General features: G+C 42.2%; 1 protein-coding gene across 1 annotated transcript in view; it reads right to left on the bottom strand.

Moving 5' to 3' along the window:
* LOC126456044 (tolloid-like protein 1) overlaps positions 1-13,831 on the bottom strand; it is a 1,300,043-nt gene extending 1,286,212 nt beyond the window's left edge. The window contains exon 1 of the mRNA XM_050091798.1: positions 13,803-13,831. The gene's annotated coding sequence lies outside the window, so the exon portion shown is untranslated. The remainder of the gene's footprint in view (positions 1-13,802) is intronic.
* Positions 13,832-18,407: the final 4,576 nt, after the last annotated feature.

The following is an 18,407-nucleotide window of genomic DNA, read 5'->3' as shown; positions in this document are numbered from 1 at the left end:
AAAAATAGAGGCACTTCTGATCAAATGTTTGTTATTAAACAAGACATGGAGCAATTTATGAATACGACATAGATATCCATTTATTCTTTGTTGATTTTAAAGAAGCTCTTAATAGTGTTAACAGGCCAGCATTGTACAAAATACTAAAAGAATTGGTCATTTGTACCAAGCTAAGAACGTTAGTTTTCAATTAAGGACATAAAATCAGAATTAAAGGTGAATAACGAAATGACTAAGAGCTTTAAATTTGCAGATGGAGTGAAACAGGGTAATGGTCTCTCTGCAGTCCCGTTTAACCTACCGCTGCATAGTCTGATACAAAAAGTAGACAAGAGAGGAACATTAATGGTGAAATCCAATGCCGGTCGGTGTGGCCGTGCGGTTCTAAGTGCTACAGTCTGGAACCACTACGGTCGCAGATTCGAATCCTGCCTCGGGTATGGATGTGTGTGATGTCCTTAGGTTAGTTAGGTTTAAGTAGTTCTAAATTCTAGGGGACTGATGACCGCAGCAGTTAAGTCCCATAGTGCTCAGAGCCATTTGAGCCATTTGAAATCCAATCAGATATGTGCATATGCTGATGACATTGCAATTGTAGCACGAGATGCAAACACACTTAAAGCAATGTACGAAGTCGCCTGAAGTGGCCGAGCGGTTCTAGGCGCTAAAGTGTGGAACCGCGCGACCGCTACGGTCGCAGGTTCGAATCCTGCCTCGGGCATAGATGTGTGTGATGTCCCTAGGTTAGTTAGGTTTAAGTAGTTCTAAGTTCTAGGGGACTGATGACCTCAAAAGTTAAGTCCCATAGTGCTCAGAGCCAATGTACGAAATAATGGAAGCAGAGTGACCAGGAAATTGAATTTACTGTAAATAGAAATAAGACCAAATACATGGTAATGTCCATTTCTAAGGTTAGAAGAACACTAAATGACCTGAAGGGGTCTAATAAATGTTTTAAAGCTGTCATCTGCTTCCATTATTTAGGTGTTCTCTTAATCAAGGATAATAATATTTCCTTGTGCGATCAGTTGTTACATATGAGTCAGAAACGTGGACGATGGCAGAAGCAGATATGAACAACCTAAGGTCATTCAAAAGGAAAATCCTGCAAAAAAACTTACGGGCCGTTGAGAGAGGCGGAGGGTTGGAGAGTAAGGTACAACCAAGAAATTCAAGATCTTATTCGAGGGAAAGATATAGAGAAATTTGTCAAATCTCAAATATGCGCCGGTTAGGACATGTGGAGAGGATGACTGATGATAGGATTCACAAACGAAAAATGAAGGGTGGATTGTATTTTCCCAGAAGAAAGGGCCGACCAAGAGCTAGGTGGCTGGAGAAGATGAAGGGGGCCCTGGCCAAGATGGATATGCGAGGATGGATGAGAACAGCTGAGAACAGAGGTGTATTGAGGAAGTTTGTTGAGGGGACCAATGTCCATAAAGGGCTGTAGCGCCAAAGAAGAAGAAGACGAAGAAGAATGTAATGAGCAATAGACAGAATCAGCTTTAAAAGTATGGAATGACGGTCCTTGAAATTAAATTCTTTGTCCTCTGGCGAAAAGAAGTTTAAATACAATTAAAGCGAGACGTATGGCAAAATTCTGCCACCTGCGGTCAAAACTCTTGAGTGAAAATGTGTTCTCTCAGGTTCGAAGAAAGATTAAGCTACAAATTAACCCTCTTCCGTCAACCAATATTTGTTCGTTGTAGCATTTCTGTTTGACGCAACTTAAGCGATGTATGTGTTAGTCGTCTGTAACTGTCTCGTGTAGGCGACTACAGTAAGCAGCTGTTTGGCATAGAGTTTGGTGTGTAGTTGATGAGGACGAAAGGGAAAGGAGAACAGTGAGATCTGATGCCGGCTCGCAGTCTACTCTTCTCATATAGCACCATGGGGGCTGCTGACTGTGGTGTCCCAAGCCCAAAGACCAATCGCCACCAACAGCGTCATATGTGCTCACTCCATGTGACAAAGGAGTGCATTGTGAATTAATCCAGGACACTGTGACTTAATCTAATCTGACGTCAACACCTCTGCTACTCCTTGCAGCTTCAGAGCTGGATACCTTGGATTCCAGTATGCCTTCTAAGCTAAGGGGCATAGTGTCAAGATAGTGGATGCAAAAGCGAGAGGAATGGGGCTATCCGTGGTTTCCCTACATCAGACAGAACGAATGCATGGGAGCCTCTTGGAAAAAGAATGTGGCTGGCTTCCTTCACCGTGCTTGTCGGATCATAGCTTGTGCCTCGTTTCTGATAATCTTACCTCGATGTGACGATAAATCCTTATCTTGCTGATTTGCTTCTTTCTTTAGAGTGTGCTTCCAGCCTCGACTATAGAACCGCATTCCGCCAACGATATATCAGCCAAAGTGGAAGAGAAGACTGCAGTTAATAAAACACAGTTCACAACCAACATTAGACAGGTGGTAGGCGAGATCTTCCTGAGGACAACATTAAAGACCAATTCAGATACCTTGAAGAATCGATAGTCCCAAGCATTGGCAGAGACACCAAGCTGGAAACCACTCACACACGCCTCCCCCTTTCATTAGAACATAGATTAGTCTGAATCTCCCTCACTTAAACTTTGACACTACATACTGTAGTTACACTCTTCATGGTGTTTTCTGATGCTCACTCTTCAACTCTGCATACCTTCTGCAGTCTACACCCACTTTCTCCTGTTTGCTATAGTCAAGCCTTAGTTCGCTCTAAAAAATTTACTCCCCACCCTCAATTCGCTCCATCACCAAACTGACGACCCTTTACTGTATCAGGGCGTGTCCTATCAACCAACTCCTTCTTTTAGCCAAGCTGTGTCAAAACTTTCATTTATGCGATTAGATTCAGTGCGTATTCATCAGGTATTTTATCTTCTACTTACTATTCGGCATTCTTCTGAAGCATCATCTTTCAAAACGTTATAATTATTCTCTTCTTGTCTGAACTGTTTATCTCTTCAGTACAAGGATACTTTCCGGACAAATATTTTCACAAGAGACTCTCTAACACTAAAATTTATATTGTTGTTAACAAATTTTTCTTAAAAAAACGCTTTTCTTTGCTGTTGTCAGTAAACTGTTTATACGTTTGTCATCGTCAGTTACTTTGTTGCCTCAATAGGCAGACTCATCGTCTACTTTTAGTGTCTTATTTCCTAACTAATTTCCCAAGCATCACTTGATTTATTTCATCTACATTCCATTACATACAGTACATTTACATTTATTGATACATTACAGCCTCTTTTCAAGGCACTATTTATTCCATTCTACTGATCTTCCAAGTCCTTAGCCGCCTCTGACCGAATTACAATTTCATCGACAAACCTCAAAGTTTTTGTTTCTTCTGCTTGAACTTTCCAGATCTCTCCTTGGTTCCATTTACTGCTTGCTCAATGTTCGGTATGAGTATGAAGAAACAAACATAGAAAACAGGAAGTGAAAACTCGATATATTCGGAGAAACATTAAGTAAATTGAAACTGTCCTCCAACCAAAGGATGATTTGAACACAGAAATGCTTTATTAGGCCTTGTTCTATGGGAGGTGGTATCTGCCTTCCTCCGACCTCTAAACTGTCCTACCCAGCCTGTTATAGTAGGAACTATGGGTCGACTTGGTATTTTTCACGTTAACTAAACATTTCCAGAGCTGAACGAAGCAATTAGCGACAGAAAAGGTTTTTTAAATGACTGGCGGATCTAAACCCACACTTTGTATACCTAGTCAGGCACTTTACCCACGCAGACTCTAAACCAACTAATGGCGGATTTAGGGGCAGAAATTGTGAGGTTAGACAGGGAACATCACAACAACCGTAAGAAATGTCGAACACAGATTCAAGACTCACAGTCAAGAGACTCAAAGCAAGAATCTTAAACACTATTTCAGTGGAAAAGCCAAGAACACGAAGTAAACAGAAACAACTGAGAACTATGACAACTTTTTTGTTGAAATAATTAGCAACCAGTCGCACACAAGAAACTTTATTTCCTTTACAGGTTTCAAACAACTATCACCCTTCTTCAGAAGGTTATAACTATTGCCTTATTTGCGAGTGTCAAAAGTAGTATGTATGGATCATATTGCTGTGGTCCTTACTACTGACACATTCCTTGTAAAGACTAATGTGGTTGTAGATCTTGAGAGTCTACAACCACATTAATTTTAATAAGGAATGTATCGATAGTAAGGACCACAGCAATATGCTCTATACAACTTATTTTTGACACTCGCAAATAATATGACAGTTATAACCTTCTGAAGAAGGGTTGTAGGTGCCTGAAACCGGTAAAGGAAATATAATTTCTTTTGTGCAACTGGTTTCTGATTTTTTGAACAAATAGAAATATAGTTGCTGACGACGGATAAAATACTAATTATGACAATGTATAGAAAATACGAGTAACATGTAAAACACTGCGTTCTGGTGAATGTGTGAAATTATGATAAAGGAATGATGAAATTCATAAAAGGATAAGGAAGAAATCTCGCAGGAGTTAAGCACTTGATAGCTTACGTAAAACCCAAAAAAATTACAAGGTAACAAATCAAGTACATAAAATATATAAACCAAATCTTGCGCGAAGATTCTATTCGTTACACAAGAGTCTACAGTGAACAACTGAAATCTGATTAAAAAATTGTAGTTTGCCTACGTATGCTTTAATTGTGGAATCCAAACAACTAATATTTGCTCGAGAGAAGCTTACATTTCTTCTTAGTAATGTAAGTGAACAGATAGCATCTGGAGGACTCGAGCAGTGCACTTTTGATCTCTCGTATACAAAGTCTGTATCATCATCACATAGTCATTGTGACTGCTGCAGGATGGGCAGAAACAGTTTACGAGTCGGCAGCTAATGTCGTGACATCGATGATGTCCTACTGTGAATAAAAGAGAGGGCAGACACTGGACAGTTACAGCAGCGCCCACGGGGAGTAACTGGAGGAGTGTGTGTGTGTGTGTGTGTGTGTGTGTGTGTGTGTGTGTGTGTGTGTGTGTCTGTCTGTCTGTCTGTCTGTATGTGTGTGCGTTTTACGTTATGTTTACAAGAGAACTATTTAGTGAAGGAGTAAACTCCATATTTGTAAAATGTCACTCTGGTGTAATATGAAAGTTATTTCACTGTTACTGCACTTTTCATGAATGAGCGGGTGATGTGGTTCAGCAGTTAAGGCACCGTATGTGTACTCTGAATGAGTACGGCTTAAACGCCCTTCATAAAATTCACATTTAGGTTTTCCCGTGGTTTCTGCAAATCGTTTAACGCAAATGCTGGAATGATTACCGTGAAAACAACTGGACAAATTATTTCCCCATCCTTCTCCAACCAGAGCATGCACTTTGTTTCTTATGATGTCGCCTCTGACAGCACGTTAAGCCATAATTTTCCTTTTTCCTTTTGTTCGATAAACGAGATTTCGTAATCTCATTCGTTTCAAACAGTGATTATTACATTAAATTTGTTTATAATCAGGAACTTTAATTAAATAAACAGTAAATTGTGAACGGAAAGAATTCAATTAGTTTTCAAAAAATTTCTCACGTGCTTAACAAACGTTTAAAAGCTCCACCTTGCGTGAGGGTAATATGAAATACAGTAACTCCACACTTACATAATTCTGTCTACTCAGCAAACAAGTAGCTGCCAAATAAGCCATTACTGTATTGTCGTCGGAGTACATCCGTGCGAAGGACAGGCAAACCTTGCCGCCAGTAATGTGAAAAGAAGAAACTGGCATTTTCATTGGTACCCCTCAAATGGATATATAAGAGGACGTGATGAAAAGTATTGCCCCCGAATTTTTATGTGAAAATTCTTAAAGCTTGTTTAAGTAAAACAAAAGTTAGTAACATTCTACATATCTGTTCTTCATTTCCACGTATTTGCAGCCCTCTGTAGCTAAAGGGCTCCGAATTGTAGCATGTAACATGGACGAGTGTAACGTAACTATGTCGTTGCGTGAGAAACAGCGTACTGTAATCGAGTTCCGAATCCGAAGAGATCGTCCACACACCTTTCCAACAGCATGTCAGTGCCAGAACACACGCGACATCTGCTACAACCTAACACCTTGGGATCACTGTCATCGATCATTCTCCATACTGTGCTGATTTGGTCCCATCCGACTTTCATCTGTTTCCAAAACTTAAACAACACCTTCCAGGATTTCACTTTGATAATGATGAAGAGGTGCAAGCAGAGGTGAGGTTATGGCTCCGTCAACAAAGTTGAACACTCTCCAGTGACGGTATCAACAAGTTGGTTTCTCGTTGGGAGTCACCCTCGACTTTGTTGAGGAACAAATATGTAGACATGAAGAATAAAGGTTTATAATGTTCATAACGTTTGTTTTATTTTTAAAAGCCTTAAGAGTTTCGCATAAAAAATTCGGAGGCACTACTTTTCAGCACGCCCTCGTAGAACTGTATCGACATGTTTTCAAAATTACAAATGACGCATTATATTTCAATGTCTCTCTGTTTTCGACGGAAAAAGGAACAACTTGCACAAAGGCAGTAGTCGTGAAGTTCTTTTGTCATTTATCTGGGAACGCGCGATCCATAACAACTGTTTTGTTTACTGTCTTCTGTGCTTTATTTTCTGTTCATATAGCTGTGAAAAGTTGCGCTAAGAGCTGTAACGATGAAATCTATGGTGTGGTGCACGTGACTGTTGTGTGTGTGGGCGGAGAAACGACGAGATCAAGCTTTGCTGTATGCGGCTTTCCTGGATGGCTCATCTCAATTATATGACACTTCTTCGATCTAAGTTTCAGATACGTCTTGAGCCGCATATAAATGCAATCCACATGTTTGATGTCAGCACATTGTCAGTCTACAGCCTGCAGTGTATGACAGTCACGATCGGAGTAAGCGCAAAGAGAATCACGTTAGCAAAGCTCGGGTGCTGCAGAGGCGTGCAGCTGGCTCAGCGTACAAAGGCAGTCAGAAGCGCCACTGCTCTAAGATGCAAGACAGTGGCAGGCGGCTCACCAGTCTCCGAGTCGTCCCGAGAGCACGCTAAAACCATGAACGAAAGTATAACTTTGATAAACGTATCGCACGTAGACTGAATGTGGCATTTCTTATCTCTAGTTGAAGGTAGGCTTAGTATGATTTCATTTCATTACTTTCTCTTGCTATAAATAATATTAAGGTAGTTAACTGAGCAATGATGCGTTCTGTGCACATTGACAATGTTTGTGTGAAATGGCCAGCTATAGATGCACCCGAGGACGGGTTTACATTTGCTAAATATTTTAAAAAATTCAATAATCTTTCTTTTCCTATCATGGAACGCTGAAGAAATCTGTAACTCTGATGCTTTAACTGGTTAATAAAACGGGAAAAGAAGGTCTAGCCGTCTTTGTCTTCGTAGGGACTGGCTAAAAATTTACAGATAGTTACGCGAATATGACTTTCACATATTCACTGCTCAAGTCAAGTTAAAAAGCTCTTACCTAATGTAGCCTTGTGAGGGTTCTACACAAACTTAATTATCTATATGGATCATAATAAAAATTTAATGTGGCCCAGTGCCCCGGTGCAAGCCTTTCCATTGAACGTCACTTCGGCGTGTCTGCAACCCACCCAAGTCATCCAACCACGGGAAGCGGACCTACAGTTTAAAGTGGAATCCGAACCACGTATCGTTTTTGGTGATTCCTCACATCGTTGAGAGGTGAAGGCTAGATTAAAATGATGAAAAATCTACGATCCAACCGAGAGTCGCTCCGCGACCTCTTGCTTTACAGGCACGCGTTTCAACGCTAGACCGCCAGGCCCTACAAGTATGCGGATAGTTCATGTACAGGTTTTAATGAGTGGGTTACGGAGCACAAAAATATATGATATAAGTGGTCATATCTTTTGGCTGCATTGACTTACATGCTTAAATTTCTTACACTGTCAAGGAACCTTAGCTCTCAATGTTTAACATTAATTTCAATTTGGTACCTCACATTGTCCCTGAGAAAAAGTAGCCTTAACAAGCGGACAACAAATGAAAAAAAAGTTTATGTGACGTAATTACAAATTAACAGTGTTCGGAGTTTTTCCTGAACTTGTACTGTGAAGCCTTGCTTCTTGACAAATTTAGTGATTCTAGATCAACGGGAAGTACTCTATAAGTTGTGGTGAATGAGTTTGCGAGTATCAAAATATGTGACATAAATGGCTGTATCTTTTGGTTGTATTGATTTAGAAGTTGAAATTTCTTACACTTTAGTGTTTGAGATTAATTTCGATTCCTCCACCCGTTCCTGACAAAAAGGAGGCTTAACGCTCGCGTTTCTGGAGAAAAGTTGCCATAACTGACGGACAAACAGACGAACTACAAAGTGATCCTACAAGGGCCCTGTTTTTACCGATTGAGGTACAGAACCATAAAAATTGTGTTTTCTCCTAAGAGGCAGCGTACAAAATTCTTACATGCCGCCTTTTCACTTATGGAATGAAGAAGGTAGAGTGCTGATGGAAAAATACAGAATGTCTCACGTAAAAAAAAAAAAAGAAATGCTGACAGCAGCTTCTGTCATCAGTACAACATCAGTTTATATCATTTACACTGAATCTGAGAGTAGCTTTTTTAACATTAGTTGTTAAAGAAAATTTATTACAGATCAAAATAAATCATACTTCTCTGATTGTGTATCTGGAACCTAGAAATAATTGTACTGCCTTTGCTGATTGTCAGGCTATAAACAATTTCAGTTACAGTTTTAGACGTTCAAAATATATATCTGACAAAAGATTCATGTATGTCATAATATTTTGAACAACTGCTACTTTTCGAGTATACTGTGTGTGATGTTAGTTACGAAGAGGGCAGAGATAAGATTAATGAGTCCAACATCAGCCACACGACGACAAGACCCCTCCAAGGAAAAGGCACTGAAGAGATCCAAAAGAAATCAGTAAAACAAGGGCAGCTTTTACGTCATTGTATGGAGCTCCACAAAAAGGAAGAAGGACCTTAATCAAGCACAAACGTTTATCCTTCAGGCCTCAGATCGCTGAAAAATGCAGGAAACTGTACAAAATGAACATGACAATATCAGTAAGGAATTTGGTATGCTTCCAGTAAGGAAAACAATAAATAAACATAAACAAATTAAAAGCAAAGTTCTGCGACTGCTGAAGGTATATTTTCTGATGCATATCCTGAATTCCAATCCTTTAGGTAGAAACTCTATGAGAAGACTAAGTATATGGTGGTAAAACGGAAATAGGTTATATGAGCTCAAACTTCAGAAAGCACAACAAAAAGAGGAAGCAAACTTTGTTTAACTTTATTTGCACAAATCTCAGTACTGGATGTTCCATGTAAATTGTACATCGGAAACTCATGACAATACACAATTCTTCGTACATCGTTTTCCCTTCAGAGCAGTCTATACCACCACTGGAGCCGTTTCCTCCTGGAATACCCTATACAAAAATGCTCATTGTCGGAGTGACTGGATTTTCAATACGTTAGGGCCACCGTAAATAAACCCTTCGATCGTTCAAAATTGAACTGAAAATGGTTTGCAGCTGCAATAGCCATGCCCTATTATACAGCAGCATAGACGGGTTTTGCACCCATTAACATTGAGGGTAGTAAACAGCCTCCTGCAGAATTTAAAGAGTTCAAGTCTTTGTTTCGCAACAGTAAAAATATTGAAACATTGTGTACATTTTTACTTCGTAATACATAAGCGGATGATGCTGCTACTACGTCAGAAATAAATGGCACAAAAAATAGTTTCTAACGAACTTTAGTCTTTGTAAACGGTGGATAAAAATAAAAGTACATTTAGGTGTGGCACACTCGAGTGCAGGGTACAGGTATCCATTTTTAGTTGTTTATCCTGTTAACTGATTTTTGGTGCACAAGGACATAGCAGACAGTAACTATCATCGTCAAAGACGACATTATAGCTGGCGGGTTTCAAAACTCGCATTTACAGCACAGTTTTAGAGACAATCTAATTTGCGTCTCTTTGTGCACTCTAAATCCCCTACACCATGTACGTCCAGTAACTGCCTTGCTTCAGCGTTTTCTGCAACGGCTCTGTTGTGCTACTGACGCTGACTTTTGCTGTGCTAGACATCAGCACACGTCGTCTTCTCAAACGATGTTCACCACTGTGCTCGGTCTTTGATGACGACAGTCAGTTATCGGCTGACGATGGGCATGGAAGTCGAAAACTAGTTAAAATGGTAAAGAAACATTGCAGAAGATTCAGGGAGAAGACTAATACAATAAGAGGCAACCACTATAAACAAGCGAGGAAATGCTTTCCGGTATTGAAAGTTCTAATGGGCACATTAAAGATGAATAAAGCCACCATTCAATTTTAACAAAGCAATAAATGTCCATGTGAGTTTGCAAAGTGCATAGAAATCAATGATGGCACTAGTGGACATTAAGTATAACAGAAACGCTATAAAACAAGTAACAGACTTTCACTTTTTTATTTTTTACGACACAGTCACATGTTCATTTCGCAGTGCCGTAGCTAAGTTCATCCAGCTACTGCTAAGCTTCAGACTGCCAATAGAAAGAAGAAGAAACAAATAATAATTACAGAGCCTATAAAATCGTTCTATAATGATTATTTGGCCTCCGTATTTATCCACTGGCAGTCTAATGACAAGTACTGACTGCTCGAAACCACTTACGTCATTGTGAAATGCTTATCTCGTAGTGTTATAAAATATTAAAAATAAAATCTCCATGTACAGTATGTCATTTTTTCCAATATTTTTTACTGTCAGGTACACCATTGCAGTTGTTGACAGAATCAGACAGCTGTATGATGGAAACTTAGACAAATGAACACGTGACTGTCTGGTGTTTCCCGTTCAGAATGGTTCACACTATCGCTTCGCCCGATGCCTCAAACGCTCAGTACGCAAATTTAGATTATTCTTAAACATGTTTGGTCTTCGAATGTCAGTCAACCAAATTCTAAACGTAATGCTCGAACCCAACATGTTCTAAAGACAATGTTCTAATTTATTTAGACAAGATTTTTCGCTGTAGCATATACAACACACTTTTTTTTTATTTGTAGGACACATAAAACATAACGGCACAATCAAAACTCGTGCTGGAGGTAAGTTCATAGCCCGTGCCGTCTCTAATGACGCCATCTTCGACGGAACGTTTAATCGTAATGTTCCTCTCTGCGCGATTGCAACTCTTCGAGGCAACGCCGCTGTCCTAAACGGGAAAAGATTTTTGCAGCTGCTTTTATATTGCCTTGCGGCAGCTAATGGTCTAACATGGGACAGACTCTACAACAATCCTTTGCTCGAAACGACATCATCACAGCGATGTAGCGATAGAAATACTGTTAGAAACATAAAAATTTTATGTCTCCATTGAAAAGTATGAGTCTACTGCTTAAGGCTCTGCAGTTCACAGTGATGCGCTATTCACAGCCTATCGTTTTATATGGATAAGGCATCGAAACCGGTCTTATGTTAATAAAACCACTTTGCGATCGTGACAAAAAAGATTACATTACTAATCCTATGGCTGTTCAAAGTTGTACTGAAAGTGGTGAACGTTCCAGTCCTGTCCCGTTACGCACGCGTCTTGATGGAATGCATTTAGCGATGAGAGGGAAGCCTTTTATTTTTTCTGTGCAGTTTTCCCGGGTGCGGACGAGTGCAGCTGTGTGGTGTAGCTTTGCTGACAGTGTGCAGGCAGACAGAGAGACAGGTGTGGGTGCGGGTCTGGGGTTGCGGGTCACGCAGCGACCGCGCCCTCACTGCTCGAGCCCCGTGCTGCCGCCGCCGCCGCCGCTGCTGCTGCGGCTTACGTCACCTCCATATCGATTCTTAATTGACACACTTGCCACACGACGAATTTCGCCACCGTACGGCTCCGTTGATCGCGATAAAACTTCTCCTCAATCCCCACCGTCATCTCCGTCAACCAGAAAGCGCCTAGTGGTCTATATGTGTACTGCCTGCAAACGCGTTACCACTCGCAACCTGCAACCCGTGGAGCAGCTACTGACAAGTGTTTACGTGACCATCACTTCACCTCGAAACAGCGATAGAAATTTTGTTCTAATGAACCAACCAGTCACAACTGTTATGCCAAAATTCCTCCCTGTTCCGTGCGAAGCGCGCCCAGGGGCAATCCACATATCGTGGAATAGTGGCGTCGAATTCGGAACGGCCTGAGATGACAGCTGGCATTACCGGTCGTAGGAGGTCTTAGAAGTATCATAAATGTTTGTTAACTGATTTCGTGTGACGAGCAATGCAGTTTCGGCTCTCAGAACGCGCAAGGAGCGCCGAGTACCCTGCACGGAAATAACTTTGCGCTCGCCGCAATCCAAGGACGCGTTTGAACACACTGCGGCGCTCAACTTGGTGGGGCCCCGTCGATACTCTGGTAATTCCAGCCGTTCTCAAAGAGTGGCGCTGAGCGTGCTTTCGCACATTGCAGGAGAAGCTTGGCTCAGCACGAGTGGAAGTCCATCGTGGTGTGGAATAACGCCTTTTAAAAGGGAAATAACACTTTCTTTCTTTCTGTAGCGACTCCTAAGCCTCTCCTTACGTCCAGCAACACTGTAGCTCATTCGTTGTTAGTTGTTCATGGTTGTAAGTAAGCCAGTTCTGTGGGAATTATATTTGAAAAAGACTATGACAGCAATGAATGACCGTTTAAGAGGTAATTACTCTGTTCGCTGCTTGACTTCATTCGTGCCATAACTGTAACTACGTCCTATACGTTTAGGTCAGTGTTCAACAACGTTCATTAAACTCGTAGCTAGCTTCACTCACCGTACCGTATTGGTAAATCTCTTCTTTACCACAGTCATTTCTTAAAAATTTTGCATTTGGTCTTTAACCAAAACTCTGTTGGTATGAGAATTCTACTGCAGATCGACACATTCTGGTCAATGTTCAATGTTGTACATGTGAACATAATCACATTCATTTGGATCAAGTTCTGACTCAGTATAAATACACATTAACACACAGTAACGGCACGTCAGAACCATAGACACACGCCTCAAGCGTGACTCGAACATCTGACTTTGATGTAGGATCATATAGGCCGTTTTCTACAGCGTTTGTACGCAGAGAAAACTATATAATGGTTGTACAGTGTTATATGTTACGCAAACGTATGCATCGCCTTGACCGGCTCACAGTATATATAGAGATGTTATCATTGAGGGATGCGGATCACAGAGGTATGTATGCAGTGGAGCGCTCTCCTCTGTGATAACACTACTCCCGTGTGGAACCTCAAACTCAAACAAGGTATCGCAGCGGATTTCGCTCATCGGGTAAGTAGGGTGTCAGCAAATACAATATTCCACTAATAACGCTGTTGTATCACACTGTAATACACCCTGCGACTTGGTTGAATCACAATATTTATCTCGTGATGTTATTAGTAGCAGATGCCGAGCAAAGATCTACACGGAGAGGGTCACTTTCCTGTCACGACACTTCGTTGCCCTAGTAAGAAAGGTGTCAGTAGAGATAATGTGTCTTCATTCGAACAAATATGTGGTGAGTGTAGAAGTTTTGGTAACAACAAGTGCTGTTTTGCGTGGATCTCGGGGTTTGCCACACGCCGACCGAGTATTCACGATTCACTAGTGGCGGGAGGCGGGCGCGAACAGCACAGGTGAGCCGGCCAGGGCACGCCACGCAGCGCCGTCCCGTGCCGCTGCGGAGGTGCACGCGCGCCCGGCCACGCCCCGCCGGGGCAGAGGCGGCGGCGGCGGCCGGCGACGCATCGATCCCCGGCTGGGCGCGCTCAGCTCACCTCTGGAGTCCCGCTGGCGCTGCCGCCGGCCGGCCGGTCAGGAGCTGGCGCCTCGGCCGCAGCCGCAGCCGCAGGCTGGTGCGCCGCCGCCCGCGCGGGCTCGCATCACTCGCCGCCGCCGCCCGTGCCGCAGCCACCGCCTAGCGCAGCCCAGGCCGCCCGCCGCGACCCGCCGTGCCCACGACTGCCACTGACCGCGCCCCGCCGCCACTCGCCGCGCTCTGCGCCCGCACGCGGGCCCGCGTCCCGCCCGCTGCCGTTCGGCTGTCCTCGGCCGCCCTCGCCGGCGCTCGCGTCGGGCAGGGCGCGCCGCTGCCGCAGCTGGCGCACCTCTCGGCGGGACCCCGAAACTAGCGAGGGGCGCAGTCCGTGGGGCCTACTTCACAGAACAACAATAAATGAGAAGCGCAAGTCCCGTTTTAAGAGAAAGAAACACAGAGCGATAGCAGCGCTCCTAGTGACGAAGAGAAGAATTAAGGAAAACGAAACATTGCGTATTGCATCCTCAGTAGAGCATATACTAATTTTTTGCGTTTTTAATTTTGCCAATACAAACTTCTGAACTTCAAATACTAACGCCATCTGCTTTCAGTTCAAACCAGCAGTGAAAAAAGCTAGAATGAATAATATGTCCCAGCTTATAAGTTCATTAGGTAATTATGAGGATGATAGATACATGCCATTTTTTAAATTTTTTTTAAAGTAAAATCTTTTAATGCCTAGACCGCAACTTTCCTATCACAATTGAAGTAGTCATGCAACAACGTGCATTCGTAAGGAGCAAAACAATAGCACTATATAGTTGAAAACGTCACCACGAGCAAGCCAAGTTGTAGACGCTAATTTCGCATATTGACTGTCATATAGTAAATTATTCTACTCATGCAACTAGACAATCTGCTGTATGTCCACCAACATGCGAAATTAGCGTCTACGGCCTGGCTTGCTCGAGGTGACGTTTTGGGCTGTGTACTGTTATTGTTTTGGTTATTGCGAATGCGTGTTCTTGCATGACTACAGATAAAGATGCTTTCCAACGCTTATTCTCCGCCTTTTCGTATTTTGAACGATCTGAAGATGATTGCAGATAGCAACCGTAACACGGTATCGAGCTTTAATTATGATAGGAAAATTGCGGTCTAGACATTAAAGTTTTTACTTTGCACAGCTGGTCAAATTCTGCGGAACATGGGTGGAACACCTGAAACCAACTGTGATGACTGTAAAACAACACTGTTTCCACCACCACCCACAGACGGTCATATGTTTATAATTTTCACGAAATTAGCGACCTTAAACTCACAGCCTTGGGAGAGCCAATCCTGACAAAACTCTACCATCTGGTGAGCAAGATGTATGAGACAGCCGAAGTACCCTCAGACTTCAAGAAGAATATAATAATTCCAGTCCCAAAGAAAGCAGGTGTCGACAGATGTGAAAATTACCAAACTATCAGTTTAATAAGTCACGGTTGCAAAATACTAACACGAATTCTTTACAGACGAATGGAAAAGCTGGTAGAAGCCAATCTCGGGGAAGATCTGGATTTCGTGGAAATATTGGAACACGCGAGGCAATACTGACCCTACGACTTATCTTAGAAAATAGATTAAGAAAAGGCAAACCTACATTTCTAGCATTTGTATTCTTAGAGAAAGCTTTTCATAATGTTGATTGGAATACTCTCTCTCAAATTCTGAAGGTGGCAGGGGTAAAATCAGGGAGCGAAAGGCTATTTACAATTTGTACAGAAACCAGATGGCAGTTATAAGAGTTGAGGGACATGAAAGGGAAGCAGTGGTTGGGAAGGGAGTGAGACAGGGTTGTAGCCTATCCCCGATGTTATTCAATCTGTACATTGAGCAAGCAATAAAGGAAACAAAAGAAAAATTCGGAGTATAATATAATTGGACGTGTTGATGACATCCATCTTGGGATGTTTGTCGCACGCTATATTGTAGATGGAACTGGTATCAATGTCCGAGCACTTCTGATGATTATTTTTCGGGAACAATGGATCTTGTTGACAGGTATCAAAAAATTCTCCAATAGTTTCCATGCCGGTCAGTACGAAAATAGAGTATTGTCAAAACTTGCATTCCCGTTCTCAAAATGTTTAGAACAGTTATAAACGTATTTATTTCTGACGACTTAGCTGCTCTGCACATTTGAATTGCCATTCTGTCATAGTAAAATTTGAAACTTCCTGGCAGATTAAAACTGTGTGCCCGACCGAGACTCGAACTCGGGACATTTGCCTTTCGCGGGCAAGTGCTCTACCATCTGAGACACCAAAGCATGACTCACGCCCGGTACTCACAACTTTGAGCACTTGCCCGCGAAAGGCAAAGGTCCCAAGTTCGAGTCTCGGTAGGGCACACAGTTTTAATCTGCCAGGAAGTTTCATATCAGCGCACACTCCGCTGCAGAGTGAAAATCTCATTCTGGATAGCAAAAATTGTTGATGACTTTTAGAGCTGCTTGGAGTTAAAGAGCTTAATCAAATCACATGATGAGAACGTATCCTTTCATTATTGATCTTAAGGAGCTTATCACATTTACTTATGAGTAACAATTTTATTTATGTTTAATTCACAGATTTGCCACTCTTAGAATATTCATTGCAGAACCACTTGTGAAACATATTTACTTTCAGATAGCTTAGCTGCTGAAATTAAGTGACGGTGTATGAGCCGTTCTTCCGACAGATAATGGGCAATTTATCATGACCGTGCGTTTGACCAACCCCCGGAAGCAAGTATCGCATCCTCTGCCGACCGGCACTCTGACATAGAGAGAGCCAAACGTGACTGTTACGTGTTTCTATAGAAGGAGGACGCGCACAACTTCCCGAATGCATGTGTTTCAAAGGTGGACCACCACGCTATTAAGCCAGTGGCCATAGCGTTTTGGATCGTAAGTCTACTCGTATTTTGTTTGAAGAGTGAGCGTACAAAAGACATATAACCATCACAACTCCAATAATGGTATGTTACGCAAGAAGACAAAGAGTATCATTAGAATTACACATGAGTACTCAACGGTGAATGGTAGCGTGTGAAATATTTCATAGTAAACCTACGTATCAGTAACAAATTGTTTCAAATGCAAGTCGGAACCACTAACCAGCGAATCAGAATTAAACGTTCTTAACCGTCCCATCGAGGTACTCCTTCACCCCAATAGCTTCCTATAATCTATCTCTACCACCAAAATTATAGTTCATTTTATTGTAGCTGTCCTCTACAATATGTAGCCATTCGAATACCCATATCTCCCCCAATAGCTGCGTTTAGTTGCCCTACTTCCCTCCCTCTCAACGTTTATGTCAGTGGCTGCTATTTAACATTCAATACCGTCTTGCCCCACTTTCTACTTTGAAATACACTTGGATCCAGCTTGGCTTGCTTCGAACAAGGTGGTCTAGAGATTGTTGCTCAAACTGGTGTCGCTCTTCGAGTGTGGCCCTCATGAACTCAACCAGTTTGTGACGGTGGTTCCTTTAATGACGCAGTCAAGTTTCAACTTGTCTCAAGCATGTTAAATCATGTACATGCCAGCAAATACTCAGGACATTCCTTTCAGTTCAATTCACGGCTGCAGTTTAAAGAAAGCTTTCTTGTGTATTATCGCCTTGAAAGACGAATCCATTGCCCAAATGTTGACTGTGGTGCTGGACGAAAGGTTGAACGGTTCTGTCCCAGCACAGCACAACCCTCAAATGCCCTTGACAGCGATAAGAGACGTTCCACATGACGGCGCAAGAACTTGACTGACCCATCTCCCTGCTGAAACAGTTACTCAGAAGTACATTGGTATCTGGTCACTGCTACACTGTTCAACCACTATAATCAACATCAGACAGACACTAAATTCGTCAGTGAAGAGAAGTCGACTCTGATGAGCCAGGCTCTATCCACCTGTCCCTTTGCCTAACTTCTTCACGCTGAACAGTGTTTGGGAGGCTAGCGCTGTTGTTCATAATGGATGCCTCGAGATCACATTCATTGTTTGGTGACGGTTGCATGTTGTGGGGATCGACGCAGCCCTCCCAGTTGAATCCAAAAGGGTAGCATGTAGTTCTGTTACATTCTCCGCAGAGTACTTGTAACCCATTATTTGTAGGTAGAGATCATCAGCTGAAGTTTTTGACCACTACGACACAAATTTTGTGTCTCACGAGGCAGCTGGATGTTAAACTGTCGTCCCTATGGTGTACGTAAATTCAGTGTTCAGCTACCAGTGTTTAAAAAAAGGTGTTGCCGTAAAGTGAAAAAGTAAACATGGTCGAAGATTTAAATAGACATTCAAGACATATTGAGAAACTGAGCAGTGCTCACTATCTGCATTGTCCTGCTAAAAACTGACGACACATCATGCTCTACTGAAACATACTAAGAACGTAGATTCAGTTTTACATAGATTACTCCTCGACTTCCTGAGCTCAAAAGGGTATTGCGAAAGAGATTCGTAACCAGCAAAACACACAATATGCACGTCATGTCCGTGGCACATTTTTTTTTTACGTAAATAACATTGACCCTCCAACAATAAATTAGTGCGATCATGTTGACGTGCTCCAAACAGTAAGTTCACCGATCCCAC

The sequence above is a fragment of the Schistocerca serialis genome, chromosome 2 (assembly GCF_023864345.2).
Source record: "Schistocerca serialis cubense isolate TAMUIC-IGC-003099 chromosome 2, iqSchSeri2.2, whole genome shotgun sequence".
In the NCBI taxonomy this organism is placed as follows: domain Eukaryota; kingdom Metazoa; phylum Arthropoda; class Insecta; order Orthoptera; family Acrididae; genus Schistocerca; species Schistocerca serialis.
The sequence above is the reverse complement of the archived record's forward strand: the minus strand, read 5'-3'. Positions and strand labels throughout refer to the sequence as shown.